Consider the following 15,288-nt stretch of genomic DNA (forward strand, 5'->3'; position numbering starts at 1 on the left):
AAATATTTTATAAATTTTGGTCCGTGGAATAATGCACTGTTCTATAAAATCTCTTGATTCTATTAATTAAGTTGCAGAGCAGCCTGCCAGTGAAGGTAACAATGGCCGATAATTCTATTTTTCTCCAGGATTTCTCCAAATATTTATGTTTCCCAGAAACAATATTTGGTGCACTTAACTAATTTTCCATGAATTGTTTATGTAGTCTGTGAAAAGTGAAAATGGCTTTCCACACAGACAAGAGTATATAGGCCACACATTATGAAGGTATTGGACTCTATTTATGTATGTAGATAAATAAATATATTGTCCCTTGTTTGCAAAGGGAATCTGCTTAAATTCTTGAGTGGGAGTTCAAGAAATCTGTAGATGGATATAAGAAAACTATACTTTTCTTGAGAAGAACAATGATTCTAAGTTCTTTATTTTGGAAGAGAGTCAAATAAATGAAATACATTTTTACAAATATTAGAGATTACAACAAAAATGTTTACCTGTTTGTTTGTTGTTATAATAGATTTGGGGTCATGATATGTACAATAGTGTTTGTTGTAAGTTATATCACTAACACTTGGTCACCTAGACAATGACTATCTGTCATACAGTTGAAGATATATTTATAGTGTTATATGAGAAGGTTTGAAAGAGAACAGAGAAAGGAAATTGTTGTAATTAAGATATATTCTTAAAAATGAAATGAAAAGTTATAGGTCCCCAATATAAAACACATGTAGGCACACAAACGTGAACACAAACTTAAGTATACAAAAGCATACACATACCAATAATGCAGACACAAACACACACACACACACAGACACACACACACACACACACAGACACACACACACACACACACACACACACACACACACACACACAAAGATAAGTCAGAGTACTCAAAGTTAACAAAGAATTGTGTCATTAGGGATGGTAGAGGAATTTTAGATGAGGATATAGAGGTAAATTATTTTATTGTTTCAAATTCAAACAAGCCTGCTTCACCTGTCAATCTATGATTCCTTTCCCTCCCCTCCCACACCACCCCCCACCAGCCTTCCACCTGATGCTCCCCATGCTCCCCAGAAATGGAAAGGCCATCCATGGCAGATTCCCAAAGTATGTCCTATCATCCTCGGCAAGGCCTAGGCCTTCCCCCATGTGTCCATGCTGAAAGTGCATCCCTCCACATGGGACTGGTTCCCATAATCCTTTCTTACATCAGGGAAAATTACCAATATACTAACAGAATGAAGCCCCATAGTGTGCCGAGGTCTCCTCACTGACATCCACAATCATGGGTATTTTTTAGAATAAAAGGCACCACAGAATCAGTAGTAGAATTTGTATTCCATATGTTACCTACTACAAACCAGAACTGCACACACACACACACACACACACACACACACACACAGATTGATAGATGAGAGAGAGAGAGAGAGAGAGAGAGAGAGAGAGAGGAGAGAGAGAGAGAGAGAGAGAGAGAGAAGGATGGAGGGAAAGAGAGAAAACACAGAGATACACACATCACTTGCATGCACACATACATACAAAGAAGGAGGAGATTTTTCAGTGTGAGTATAAGATAGTAATAGCAGGTTTGAGGGAGGATTTCAGGTTAGGCTATGGAGAATGGATCTTTGGAAACACACAATAGTTATACTTTTATATTGAGTAAATATTTTTAAGAAATAAATGTACCACAGGAGCAATAGAAAAGTTTATCCTCTGGCTGTCATTTCCATGAACATATGTGCCTATCTCATGTCAAACCTGCACATGCATAAACACACACACACACACACACACACACACACACACACACACACACACACACACAAACAGAGTGACATAGAGAGAGGCAGAGAGAGAGAAAGAGAGAGACACAGAGGTAGAAAATTGGAGAGAATGCTGTGTGTGTGTGTGTGTTTAGAATTTAAATTATTTTTTAATACACACTTAAATCATTCAATTACCATCATGACACTTTAGGACAATCCATTCTCACTGGGTATATCGGTTAACTGGAGTGAAACCACCATTTCTTTCTTTAATACCAGTATGTCTTTGTAGGGCAATGAGACATACATAAAGTTCTAATCAAGGCAATGGCTCATGCAGTAATCAAACACTGGGGTAAACTGACACAGGCAGGTTGCAAAGGATCTGACGAAATCAGAATGTCCCACATGAATTTGAAAGCCTCTGGGCTGTAGCCAATTGCTACAATTAATACATGCTCAGCTTCGAGGGTCCACTGGGTGGTTTTCTCTTTTGTTATATGCAATTGTATCACACATTAAATAACATTTTTTATATGAAAATCTCCATCTATTCATTTAAAGTACAGTATAATATAATGAAGTACAGTACAAAAAATTAATGAAATGCAGTTACATATAATAAGAATAATGTTGAGAGACAAAAGCAAGTTACAGGTGGGGGGTGGGCTGGGGGTGAGGGAGGAAGTTTGGGGGTGAGGGTAGGGAGAGGGAGAAGGGACTTGAAATAAGCTTGTTCCCTAACTAGAACTAATAAAATAAAATAAAAAAGAATTATATTGACTATGTTTAACTTTGCAGGCTTTTGCACTTTTATAAAAGGAGTTACACATTAAATAACATTTTAACAAGATGTTTTCGTTTCAATTTTTCTGAATCTACTGCAACAGAGAGAGAGGTTGACAGGTAGATGAAACAGCAGCTTTTAATGGAAATCGCCCTAGTTACTGCTGTGTTTTGATTTCCATTACTAGGTTTAGCATCTCTCACTCTCTCTATTGATCCAAAGCTATTCTCTATATTATAGTACACAGCCAGTCAGAGGCAATGGCCACTCACATAAGTCTCCTCACACAGGGTTGGATTCCAGCTCTCAGCTGGTTCTAGTCTCTAACCAAGTCCTGAATGTACACTCTCCAGAGTGTTGTCTAAAGTTTACATTAAACTCAGGCCAGTAACACTGTACCTCAAATTATCAGACATCTTTCTTTACTTCATAATCTGATCCCAGGCTTGCATGTTTAATTCTCCTACTGCCCGGACCCAAAGGAAATTTTCTTTTCTTCAGCATTATTGCCAGGGTAAGAGCCTGTGGATACACCAAGGTCACCCATCTATTGAGAGCACAAAAAGAACTTCATCTCCTTTTCAATATAATCTATAACTGTGCAACTTACAAATTATTGTTTTTATTAATGCTTCAGAGATTAATTTTTAGCCAAATGGTCTTTGCATAAATTTTAAATTTAAATATCTCGATGTATGTATGATCTGTTTAATTTTATTTAAATATGTTTTTAAAATTAACAGTATAGTATGATTGCTTGAGTTTAATATTTCCTTTCTTCCTTCCAAATCCTCTCATTTACCCCTCGTTTTATGGTCTCTTTTTAATTGTTTGTTACTTTACTCTCATATTCCCTCTCTCTTCTCTCTGTCTCTCTCTCTCTCTTTCTCCCTCTCTCTAACTGTCTGTCTCTCTCTCAATCATGGAAAAACACACACTCCCAAATACATAAACAAAACAATCAATATATGTTATATAAGACAAAAATCTAATTTTACTGTATTATCCATTTATGTTATATTTGAGAAATATTTTACCTGGTATATCTTTTGGTAATTTATAAGGTGAGTTAAGCGATTATTAGTAAATGATAATTTTGAGTGATTTATTTATCTGGTATGATTTTGTAATTATACAAGTATGTGTGTGTGCGTGAGGGTGTGTGTGTATTGTTACATTTCAGTAAGTGTGAGGGGAATGCTCCTATCTTGTTTGTTCTTATTTTTCTTATTTTTCAGCACAGTTTCTTTTATACTGGATTACTCATGATCCTGTACAAATGTTATAATAATTATTCATTAGGTCAAATAACAACACACATGGAGTTCTGTAGGCCCACTGTACATAAACTCTACATTGCTTGTGAATACTGCATTCATAATATTGATACTACTTGTCTAGCAATTTGGGACTTTCTGTTTCTTATGTAGATTCTACTAATCATGTCAAAATGATTCTTTGTTTACATGTATAGGTTTTACTGTTTCTAACTATGTACTCTTAAATTTTGCCCTCTTATTGCATGATCCTGATGGAAGGTCTCACAAGCCTGCTCATGGTAATCTCAGACTCAGGCATGGATGAAATAATTCTCCGCAACTTCTGAGAAGGCTTCATTGAAGACATACTCACCATATCTACCCTGTGGTATTGTAAGTCTTGATTTGTTTGTATTTTTCATATTCGATTACTAATTATTTCATTAACTGTGGAGTTTTTTAAAGAGGGTGACAGCAAGAGATCAAAGCAAAAGAGTAAGGAAGAGAGAGAGGGCAGGTGAGCAAGAGAGACAAGTGAGTAAGAGAGAGAAGAGAAAGCAAAGAGCAAAAGAGAGAGAGTAAGTGGGCAGGGGTCTGACTTTCAAAGGGGTCCTTAACAGCGTCTTTAGACTTAGTTCCCATGGAACTCTGGGCTGAAGAGGGAAATTCCTGAGTGGATTTTGCCAGGTAACAGGGACAGGCCAATTGTAATGCCTTAATCTTTCATTCCCACCTTCACTTATTATCAAAACGGTAGTGTGTTAGACATGGCAGGTTAGGGATTAAGGACATAGAGTTCTTAAGACTGCTTCCTGCTGAGGAACTCTGCCACTTAGACATGGCAAGATGTTTGCAGAGCAAAGGACAATTTATTTTTAGGAATTTTTTTCTTAGATCCTGATACTTGAGAGGAGAATTTAAGATGAGTGAGTGGTTCCCGAGGAGTCCCAAGATGAAGGATGGGAATCAGGACCAGGGAAAGATTGAATAATATCTGGATTGAATCTGACCTGTTTTGGTGGGTTCAGTTCAGCTCCCTGGAACTTATAGGAGTCCTTAGAGTTTGTGAGAACATAAGTACAAGATATATTAGCAGGATATTTATGTTAGATTTGACTTGGCTGAAAGCATTGACTTTTTAAAATTACAGATATTATTTAAGACAATGAAAAGCATCTTAATCTTGACATTGTACTGATGGTCGTACAGTCGTATTTTAGATCTTTATTGACTAGAACAGTAGCATGAGAAACGAGAAATCTGGAACATATTATTTTTAAAGACTCAAACCACTTTATCATTAGTTAAGACATTTATTCTTAGGCCTTCATAATTTTAATTTATATATCTAACTTTACTATGTTAGGCCTTCCATTCCAGACCTTCATAACTTGCATTTAACCAGCTTGTGTAGACCTTTCCGTTTTCAGACCTTTGGAACTTACATTCCCCGACCTTATACTTTCCTATTATCACATAGATAGACCTTAAAATACCTGTTCCTAAAATATGATTTGTTTTAAGCTGGCAATACTACCAGTCATCAAAAGTATCAGAATTCTTGAGAAAGAAAATATTTTACTTGAGTTAATGATTAAAGAATAACAGAGACTTGTCAGAGGCTGCATGGACAGCCACTCCCAAGGTTCCCCATGGTTGTGGGCTGCAGGACATTTGAATTTTTGCTGATAGCATCTGACAGGATTGCAGCGAAGTGGCAGATGAGTAAGTTTTTGGTTCTGAGAGACGGGTCCCTCTGTCTCCTGGTGCAATGGAAGAGACCACGGGAAGTGCCTTCCAGGGATTCCTCATCAAAAATGTTGTTCTTTTGTAAAAGTTTTAAAATTAGAAAAATTGAGAAAGAAACCGTGAGACGAAAACTTGCACCATGGAACATGATCTGTAGGGTATATTAACCATAGAGTTTTGTTACCAGGCAGGACAGTGAGAGTCGGGAGAGAGAAATGGAAGAACAGGGCAGAGCAGAGTTGAAGAGAGATGACACATCAGAGTGGAGACAGCAAATTGCAAAAATGTCAGCTACTATTTTTTGCATGTCACATTTCATTTTTATGTTTTATTCATAGGCATGTCTGATGACCACATTGTGTCTGGTTCTTAATATTTATGTAAAATCATGTGATGTTATTCCTTTTTTGTTTTTGTTGTTGTTGTTTTTTGTTTGTTTTTCAAGACAGTGTTCCTCTGTGTGGCTTTGGAGCCCATCCTGGCACTTGCTCTGTAGACCAAGATGGCCTCTAACTCACAGAGATCCACCTGCCTCTGCCTCTTGAGTGCTGGGATTAAAGGCGTGTGCCACCAACGCCCATCCCCTATGTGATGTTATTTCCAGGAAGACGATGTTTATGTTTTGGGTTTTTTTTTTTTTTTGCCATTGAAACACATAGTGCTCATTTTCTCCAGTAACTATGCGGAGGTCAATGTCCAGTACATGTTATGCAAAGTGGTATCTGTTTGCACCATTCTTTATGACATTTGGGAAAGTACAGAACCTTTTACTATCCTCAGAATTTCCTTATATAAATTCATATATTTCCAGTTCTATACAAGACCTGAACTGCTGAGTCTCTTCTTCTTGGGTTTTTCCTAATTAAGATGTTTACATACAATTATATAAATTTTAACCCCAAATTTCATTAATCACCACTTCTTCTCAAACTTTATTTTCTAATTCTCTTTGCCACATTATTTTCTATTACAAAAAATATTAGAGTTTAATACAAGACAAGGGTATTTTTATAATAGCCACATCATTTTTTTTCTAAAACTCTTACTGAGCACTCACAGCCACTTACAAATTCATTAACTCCTAATTGGTCATTATTGTAACATATACACATACAAACACACATATGTACATACCCTGCCAAGTCCATTTGTTTTCATGTGCTCTACAATATTCTGTGGATGTAAATGCAAAAATGACAATGCAGTTTGATATAATGTTTAATGAATGTGCTGGTAATGGTCTCTAATTAGACTTTCTCACTAGCCCTTTGATGTTTTGTGATTTAAAATATTAAGCATGATTTACCTCTTTATTAGCAAGACTTGAGTGTAATTATGTAAATATTAGTTATTGATAAGATATATGAGTCTGTAGTCTACCTTTAATGAAATCTAACCATGCTGGTCATAGTATACAAAGGTATAGTAACTAATTTGAAAATTGAATACCTCTGTTTCTTAACATATTTCCTAATGCCTTCCTGCTTCCTGAAAGCTAATCTGCAGGTCTCAGGTTTTTATGTAGTTCCTGTTCCAATATCTATAGATCCTTAACAAAATTCAGCATTTCAGCATTGGGATCTAACTTCCACTTCTTGGAAGCAACCAACAGCAGTAGAAATGGACTATATTCTTAGTAGTCTCTTGGACTCCCTTGTCAACACTTTGAAAGGTGTTTCTCCTGACCATTTGCTTTTCTTTTCTTTTTAAAATTATTTTTATTTAACTTGAAAGCAATCTTGTTTTACATACTAATCCCAGTTCTGTCTTCCTGCTATCCTCCCATTCCCCCCCAACATGTGTCCATCACAACCCCATCCACTCCTCAGGGAGGGTGCAGCCTCCCCTTGGGGATTATAAAATCTGTAATAAAATTTGGGACAGGACCGAGGCCCTCCCTCAACCTGTATCTAGGCAGAGAGGGCATTGCTCCATAGGGAATGTGTTCCAACAATTCCTGTTCATGCACTAGGGATAAATCTGGTTTCCACTGCCAGCATGCCCATAGACTGCCCAAGTACCCCTATTGACACCCAATTTCAGGGACCCAGGTTCGGTTTTATGTTGGTTCCCCAGCTTTCAGTCTGGAGTCCATGATCTCCCATTTGTTCAGGTCATCTTTTTCTGTGAGTTTGCCCAGCATGGTTTTGGCCACTTTGCTCATCACTCCTCTCTCTTTACAACGGGAATCCAGGAATTCATCTCAGTGTTTAGCTGTGGATCTCTGCTTCTGCTTCTATCAGCAACTGTTTGAAGACTCTAGGATTGCATTTAAGGAAGTCATCAGTCTCATTATACAGGAAGAACTTTTAATGTAGCCTCTCAACTCTTGCTTAGATTAGTTTTGGGATCATCCTTGTGGACCGCGGGACATTTCCCTAGTTCCAGATTTCTCCTTAAATGTATAATGGCTCTCTCTTCTGGAATCTCTTTTCTTGCTTTCATTCTGCATTCTTCCCTTGTGTCTATCTTCCTGATCCCTCATTTCACCGTATTCCTGTGGTATCCACATGTTCTAAAGCTGTAGAGAATCCTTTCACATATATGCTTTTTGGCATTTGTTAGATGAGTTAAATGATAATGATTATATTAATTTTTACCTAAAAACTTATCCCCCCAAAATTTGTATTTGTGTGTGGGTATGTGTGGCACATTGTACATTTCAGTATGTTTTTCAAACAAGCCATGTAATTGGAATTCAGTGATTTTGTTACCATTTTCAGTATAATTTTGTGTATACCAGATTTACCGTGGTTTTGTATATATTTTATAGTTAAGTTGATAATTAGGACAAAGGAATGGCACATGATGGAACCTGAAGGCCCACTTCTTCCAATATGTACATTACTTGTGAATATTGATTTGTAATAATATTAATATAATTTATCTATTAATTTGATATTTTAATCTTCATTCATTTTGATCTTCCTGATCACATAGAATGAGTTACTCTTTAAGCATATATATATATATATATATATATATATATATATATATCTTAGACATGTTCTTTTTTCTTCTATGACATTGACACATGACCTCATCATCCTGTTCATGATGGTCTCAGACTCAGGAACTCAGGACATCCTTCTCTGACTTCTCCTGAGAAGCTTTCTCTGAAAACACAGACACCACAACTACCTGCTTGTATTGTAATTTTAGTGTCTTTCTTCCCTTTATATTTCACTATAAGTTTCAGGTGTTTAAAACTCAATGAATTTTTTTATGTTTTTGTGCATTAAAAATTTTATTGCCAGATCTAACCCCCCTCTGTCATCTCTCAGAAAAGAGCAAGCCTCCCAGGGACATCAAACAAACATGGCATAATATACTCACCATATTTTAACTACATGCATTTGTACATGTCTTACTATTTCTATGGAAATCACATGATACTCTTTCCACCTATAAGTAGCTTTTAATTCTTGCCAAAGAAACACCTAATGCTCATTTTCTCCAAAAATGTCACCAAGCACAGTGTTCTAAATGTCCTGTGAAGTGCTTTCTACTTGTAACTCTTGGGAAAGCACTCTACATTTTAGGAATCTAGGTATTAGAATTTAGAATTAGATTTAGAATTTAGAATTAGAATTTAGAATTAGAATTAGAACTTCAATTTAATATTATGAAATTCCAGCTGTATACCTGACCTGGTTTTTTGAGTCTTTTCTCATCATAGATACATACTTAGAAGACTTTTGCTGTTTTTCTTTATGAGGCATGGATTTTTTTTCCAGTTAGGCAAGCCTTGGATACAATTAGGATGATAAAAGTTATTGACAAGATGTAAGGCCACTGGTACATCTTTAATATCTTCCAATGTGTATCATTTAATCACCATAATGGGTTGGACTTTTATCACTTTCCTCTCTTAGTGTCTCTTCTACCAACATCATGGTCTCTGAAATCTAGTCCTCAGATATACAGTTTAACATTTCCAAGTCAAATTCTCATTGATGGAGATCTAAGATTCAGTTATATCTGCAAAGGGGATTTACATTTCCCTTCTTGGAAGAAACCAAATCTTGTAGTAGAGTCTTGGGAGCCTCCCCCTTACAAACAACTTCGTGTACTGGTGGGAGTACTCCCTAAGCATTTTTAATTGCATTTTAATACATTCAAATATATTTATATGCATCATATCTTTTATGGAGGTAAATATAAAATAAGAGAATCCTGATCATTTTATCATCCTTTTTGTTTCTATTTTTTTCAGGTTTATTTCTTGAGTCCCTACCAAACTTATTTGCAGAAATAACTATTCAAGAATCATTTATGTAGATCCAATCGAACTTTAAATTAGAATAGTAAGATATTTTATAGTTTTTGGTCACTGGAATTTTGCAGTCTAATAAAAAAGGATTTCATTTTACTGAATAAGGGCAAATCCAGTCTTTTAGATAAGGCTGAATGTGGACTGAATATTTTACTTTTCCAACTGGCATTTCTCCAAATATCTGTTTTTCACAGAAGTATCTTCAGGCATATAACTAATTCACTACAACTTGTTTTATGCAAGCTTATCAAAAGTTAAATGGGTTTGCTGATAGTCTTGTGTATATAGGACAGAGATTATGAAGTCAGAGACCTGAGTCTGTGCACCTATATAAAACCTATAGCACCTCCTGGGAAAAGGCATTCTGATGAAAACATTTTGTGGGAGTAGAAGCAAAGTATAGATGAAAACACCAAAGCTGTACTTTTCTTTGGGAAGAACAAGGATTTTGTTCTTGGTATAGGATAGATGTAGGGAGAAATGCTGAGCACAGCAGTAAGTGGGCATGGACAGAGTCACCTATGCCAACCACCAAGTGGGAGTTGTCAGCATTCCCCCCATAACCTGACACCATCTAAGTGGAACAAATGGAGTCAGAACTAGATTGATAACAGATGGTTTATTAGGAAAGTACTTCTCAACTTAGCCACCGACCAGGTTTACACCAAATACATGCTTGTCCGTTCAGATAGGCATGAGAGAGAAAAGATGTCCAGATGTGTGCCTCTCTTATATTTAAAGCCTTGTTACATCATTCCCACCATGTGACAGTGCGTCTAGTAAGCGGCATTTTTGCCAGCCTCAAAGTTGGCATGGTCATCATTTCCCTCTTGAGAAAGAGACAATAAATTGAAGGTAATTTGCACACATTATCATTTTATTACTGAGTAGAATTTCAGCCCTTTTGTTTGTCTTTGTAAGAGAATAGGAGTGTCATGGTAGAGGCATGGACAATAGAGATTGTAGTGCAATATAGCACTAAGTTGCGGTCACCAAAACAATTGAAGTGAGTTTAGAAATCACAGAATAACAGTTTTCTCTCCTTGGTGACAGGTATGCTTCATACATGTATGGCTGATTTCTACCTGGGAATCCATATCAGTGATGTAAGTATCAATAAGCAGCTGCAGAGGAAACATGGGTCCTGATGTGTTTACAGAAAACTGTCTCTCATGATGACTTTCAGCCCTGAGAGATACTTCAGATAATTCTTAAAAGGTAAGAACTATAGCAAAAACTGTGTGAGGTTGACAATTAAATAAGATATATATATATATATATATATATATATATATATATATGTTTTGTTAGATTAGAATAAATAAAATATATGCAAACTTCAGTTAGTATTATTTATAGGTATGGAGATCAACAGATTAAGAGCCATATTTAGAGCAATAATGCAGAGCAGCATCTGGCATCCCCAAAGCTGGAACCAGATGGAGTCATGAAGCAGTAAGTTCAAGTGTTTGTGGTAATGATCATCAAAGATTATTCAACACTAAATATCTGGTATTACAGAAAAACTTACACATGACCTATTGTTAATTAGTATTTAGTGGCATATATTTAATCATATGTAATTAAACAAAACTGCTGAATGCTTCAGCATTTGTGTATTCCTCATTTAGAGCCTGCATGCATGTGTATCTGTATCCCATCTGGTTAAGTTATATTTTTCCAGTATTCTTTGTTTTACCTCATATGAAAGAAAATTTTTTACTCTTTTGAGCATTCCTACAGACGCTTATTTGTCTACAGTCCACATGAAACTCCAGCTGGCATCCATGTACCTCAAATTTTCAGAAGTATATTCTTCAGTTGTTTATTTGAGAACAGGACTCCTGTTACTCTTTTCTACTTCCTGAACCCTTAGGAAATTTTCATTTTCTCCAGCATCATGTGGCAGATTAGGAGCCGTAGAAACACACCAAGTCAGTTCCTATGCAAAAGGGTGCATATAGGAAATTTATCTCCTTTGCAATAAAACCTTTGGCCACACATCATACAATATTTGAAACAAGTAATAAGAGTACCCTCCTGGCTGTATACATCCGGACATATACATCCAGAGTATGTTCTCCTTCACCCCCGGGTATCTAGCAACTTAATCAACTTCAAAATCCAGACTATCTGTCATGCTTCATGTACAAGTGTTAATTTAGTATTGATCTGTAATATTTATTTTTAAATGAACTTTTCATCTATTTTACATCCCAAACATAATTTTGCTCCTTCTTCTCCTCTAATTCCCCATATCCTCCCACCAATCCAACCCTCCCCTGTTTCTGTTCTGAAAGAGATAGGGCTCCATTGGTTATCAACAACGGTTGGCATATCAAATTCATTAAGACTAAGAACCTCTGCTTGTATTAATGTTGGACAAGGCTTGGGGAATCCCTGACCTAGGCCCTCTATATGTGTATGACCATTTTCTTGATTGATCTAACTGTGGGATTCCTGGTAGTGGACCAAGGCCTGTCTCTAAGCCTCTCCCTGTCTTCCAGGAACCTGTTTCTCATTCTGGGTTGCCTTGCCCAGCCTTAATACAAGGGGATTAATGTTTCTAAATACATATATAGTTTTCATACATTTATATGAGCTTGTGTCATATTCATCCAAATTATCCTGTCTCATTCTACTCTCCTGTTAAAACTGTACTTTCCAAGTCACTTTGCCACACTATCTGCCTTTTAGTTAAAATTACAACTATGTAATACATTACTTGTACATTTAAATAAGTTCCACCTCAGTATTTCTCAAACTCCTACTGTGAACACATCACTCGGTCTATAATTTATTAACACCTCATAAATAATTATTGTTATATCTATACACATAATACAAATTAAATATTGATAATATATTCTATAACCCAATGAATCCATTTGTCGTTTCTAGCTCTCAAATATGCAGTGGAAAGACCGACAAAAATGGTAATACAGTTAGATATTATAATGTTTTATTGAAGTGGTTTTAAGGTCTCTAACTTCTGTGAACCATGAGTCCTGTGTTTTTTTATGATTTACAATATTAAGTATGATTTATCTCTTTAGGAGGACTTGGGTTATGTTATGGAGATATTAGTTATTAATAAGTTATCTGAACCTGTAGTGTACATTTAGTGAAATCTAGCCGTGGTAGTCTGTAATTCAAAAGTACCATAACTAAATTGATTAATTGAATACCTTTCTTCCTTAAAAGATTTCCTAATGCATTTCTGGTTTCTGCAGGTTTCATGGATTTATGAGTTCCTGTTCAAATTTATATAGATCTATAACAATAACTCAGCAATTGGGACTTAACTTCTGCTTCTTGGAAGTAGTAAAGAACAGTGATGATAGACTATACTCTTAGTAAACTCCTGAATCTCTCACCTCAAAATGTTCCTCAGTAAATCCCCATTTATCATTTATCTTGGGTCTATTGAAATCATTACAAGCTTGCCTTCACTCACCAACAATTTTAACGAAGATTCTCCTGACTCTTTCAGATGTTCTTAGGTAGCTGTGATCCCTAGTTGGCCGACTATCTTCCAAAGTGTGTTTTATTTCCTGTAAACCATGCCTGTAAATCACATGTATTGGATAATTTGGGGTGCATTTAAAATAATGATTTTTTCATTTTTTCCCATGTTTATTGTCTCTACTTATTTACTTTGAAAATTTACTTCTTGAATCCTTGCAGAACTCCTTTGCAGAAATGAAAATTGATAATATTATTTTGTAATTTTCAAATTCATCTTTTAAATTTTGAGTGGTATATTATTTTTTACTCTGTCATCAATACACTTTTCCTTTTGATGTTTAAAAAAAAATTGGTTCTCAGCCTGGCTGTCTTGGTACATATCTTTAATCCCAACACTCAGGAGCAGGGGCAGGCAGATCTATCTGAGTTTGTGGCCAGACAAGTCTACAATGTGAATTCCAGGACAGGCTCCAAAGCTATACAAAGAAACCCTGTCTTGACACTCAACCCCCAAGTAAATAAACCCTCTTTGATTCTCCTGATTGAGCTACTTTTTTTATTTAGTTATGTCAGGACCTGTTAAATATTTTGATATTACTAAATTTTTATCTACTATTATGCGTTGGTTGCTGTTATAACTATGTTTGGATTAATGATCTCTAAGACATATTATACTGGGAAATGGAGTTAACAGAGGAAAAGGTTAAAAAGATAGGTGGTGGTATATTGCAGCTCAAGGGGCATTTATGCAATCTGACACTTCTTGTTCTAGGCTTCCTTCTTTTTCCGTATCTCATTGGCAAATATTGTTCCTGAAAAGTCCTGTATTTGTGCCACCATAAATGTTTGTTCATTTTTTTGTTAATTACAAAATATGTTTTCATTCTGTCATTTCTTTCTCCATCTTTTTATTATTTTCATTAATGGTACAATTACTCATTCATATGTATTGGTGTATTTGCAAAGTTTTCACATTAATTATGTATTCATATATTAGAAATTTTAAATGACTCTGTTTTTGAGTGTGGTATTCAAATATCATGTTGTATTCACTTTTAACAATATTTCTAAAAATTACTTTGGTTTCTGAAATTATACAAATTTTGTCATGAGTTCTTGCTTTACAAACAGCAGAAACACACACACACACACACACACACACAAATGTCAGTGTAATCTCAGGATTGGTTTTCCAGCCTGAAAGGATGCTGAGCTCTAGAATCAATGATAGACTTAGTCTCAAAGATAATAAGATCTGTAGTTGATTTTAACTTTATTCTTTGAGTACATATACCTGAATCCCCACACCCATGAACATATGCAGAAATATATTTAACTATTCATTTTGAATCAAGTGTTTTTCTTTCATTAATACAATATTTAAATATGTAACATATACAAATGGCTTCATGAAAATTAATTTGTCCTAACTTTGGAAATAGTAGTGAGTGTTCAAATTCTCCATCTTTACTTCTCTGTCTGAATGCTTCATGAATAATGGGTATATTATGTAAGTTCATTTTAAATTTTAATTGTGTTTCACCATAGAGAAAATATTAATATAATCTTCACTTTGAATAGAATACTGCCATTCTCTGAATAGATTTGAGAATTATTGGCTTCTTAAAGTCCCTGAATTGTGACACTTAATAATGTAAATGCAAGTTATTAATTGTCTTAAGTACTTCTTTATAGCTTTAAGCACACTCACATTTATTTTTTCCTATGTTATCTATTAATTTCTTTCATTTATTTCTGATACAGTGTCTCTGTATGCTGCTCAGTGAGTCTGCAGCTGAAGTAGTAAAGCCATAATTGTTCTCTGCATACTGAGCTCACAATGGTGGAGACCACCTTCCTGAGCTAATGGTATTTTAAAAACACCTGCTTCCCCATTTTATTCTGGATAGTTGATTACTCATTTACATAATAATATTAAAATTTAAATTTTGTTATATTCTGGAA

At 35.3% G+C, this 15,288-nt stretch overlaps 1 long non-coding RNA gene across 1 annotated transcript in view; it reads left to right on the forward strand.

Moving 5' to 3' along the window:
- Positions 1–1,495: 1,495 nt before the first annotated feature.
- The window catches only part of LOC103163196, a 61,035-nt gene continuing 47,242 nt past the window's right edge, over positions 1,496–15,288 (forward strand). The window contains exons 1-2 of the long non-coding RNA XR_003483481.2: positions 1,496–4,223; positions 10,909–11,073. This is a non-coding gene — a long non-coding RNA (uncharacterized LOC103163196). The remainder of the gene's footprint in view (positions 4,224–10,908; positions 11,074–15,288) is intronic.

The sequence above is a fragment of the Cricetulus griseus genome, chromosome 3 (genome assembly GCF_003668045.3).
Source record: "Cricetulus griseus strain 17A/GY chromosome 3, alternate assembly CriGri-PICRH-1.0, whole genome shotgun sequence".
In the NCBI taxonomy this organism is placed as follows: Eukaryota; Metazoa; Chordata; class Mammalia; order Rodentia; family Cricetidae; genus Cricetulus; species Cricetulus griseus.